Source organism: Aplysia californica, unplaced genomic scaffold, assembly GCF_000002075.1.
Source record: "Aplysia californica isolate F4 #8 unplaced genomic scaffold, AplCal3.0 scaffold01310, whole genome shotgun sequence".
In the NCBI taxonomy this organism is placed as follows: domain Eukaryota; kingdom Metazoa; phylum Mollusca; class Gastropoda; order Aplysiida; family Aplysiidae; genus Aplysia; species Aplysia californica.
In genome coordinates, this window is record NW_004798580.1 from 39,685 (window position 1) to 41,240 (window position 1,556).

General features: G+C 43.1%; 1 protein-coding gene across 1 annotated transcript in view; it reads left to right on the plus strand.

Moving 5' to 3' along the window:
- LOC101859992 overlaps positions 1-1,556 on the plus strand; it is a 105,213-nt gene that overhangs the window by 37,280 nt on the left and 66,377 nt on the right. The gene's annotated exons all lie outside the window — the stretch shown is intronic.

Here is a 1,556-nt window from a genome sequence, read left to right on the forward strand (position 1 = left end):
TCTCTCTCTCTCTCTCTCTCTCTCTCTCTCTCTCTCTCTCTCTCTCTATTGTGTACGATCATTCCCTTGCTAGTTTCCGTTGCATATACTACATGTTTTTGTCTTTTTTTCGACCAGTCGACATTGAAAACTCGCAAATTCCTTGGGACCAGGAGCGCGGCTGTGACCTGTACCGGTTACCCATTGGGGATGGGATCGGGTCGGGTCGAGTCGGGTCGGGTCGATCGCCCAACACGTCACATGAAAGCAAACGCTTTTGTTTTTGAGGCGAGGAGTTGGCCGCGATCGGCATATGCCCACGAAAACCGCTTTGCGACCTCAATCTGGCCAGCAGACCCGACCCCCCAATGGGCACCCCTAATTAGCGTTCTCACTCTTGAAACGGGGCTCCTGTAGAACGAACAGCAGGATCTTTGCCACAGCTAATCATTCTTTAACTCTGTACATAATACGAGAAGTCAACTCAAGAAAGTGCTATTACTTCGAGCACCCCTCTCGCCCCCCCCTCTTTTTCCCTTTATTTGGGACCACCTTTTGCCGTAAAGAAAAACAATGACAAAAAACAACGTTTTAAAATGATTAAATGTGACAACAATACCGTCCACAAACGAATAAACTAACATCACTCTGGGCTAGAAATAAATATTTCTAAGATAATCAAGACACTTCAAAACAAAACAAGTGTACAGATAAATGAAGAAGACGTTTCCAATTAAAATAGGAAACGAAAAGAATGAATCCATAAAATACTCTCTACCTTCTTGTCTCGCCAATTCACCTTTTAAGTCAAGTGTGAGAAGCAATCGCCAAAAGTAAATGCCAAATAAGCGATAGTGAAGCCATTTCCGAGGGCGAAATGCCCAAGGGACAATATGCCTCTCTTTCTTGACCCTCACAAGTGGGCAGGCGACCCTAATCGGGACCTCCATTTTGTGGTACGATCTCCAAAAATACGTCTGCTGTGATGGCGCGCAATTTCTGGGATATGCCGAGCCATAAGAAGAAGAAGCCCCGGAAAGCTGAATGATTGGATGGCGATGTAATAACCCAAGCTTTCTCGATCTTCTTAAGCACGTAAATATTCCATCGTCGCTTCGCGTGAGCATTTTCTTTTCCGAGCACACACCCCTTCTTTTCATTCTATTCTTTTCTTTCTTTTTTTTAAAGCAAAAATCCCACAGTGGGAAAATTGAAATCCAGGCCTTAAAATTGATCAGAACAAATTAACTGGTTTTGAGAATCCTTGTGCTGTATTCTATTACTGAAGCAGATTGTAATGGCAGCCATATTGTATTATCGTATTATGAATATATATCTATACTTATTCTTTTACAAGTATGCAAACTGTGCGTAGTAACGTGTGTCATCACACTTTTTGTCATGTGTGTATGTGAATGTGGAAGGGGGGGCTGTTTGTGGTGCACAGTTGTTAGATTTCGAGTGGATATGACTGCAGGAGAGTGTGTGTTCATGTGTCGGTGTTTGTATGTGCGTGTGTGTTTGTGTGTTATAGAAAAGAATAGAGAAGAGACGTAGGCTAGAGAGAGAGAGAGAGA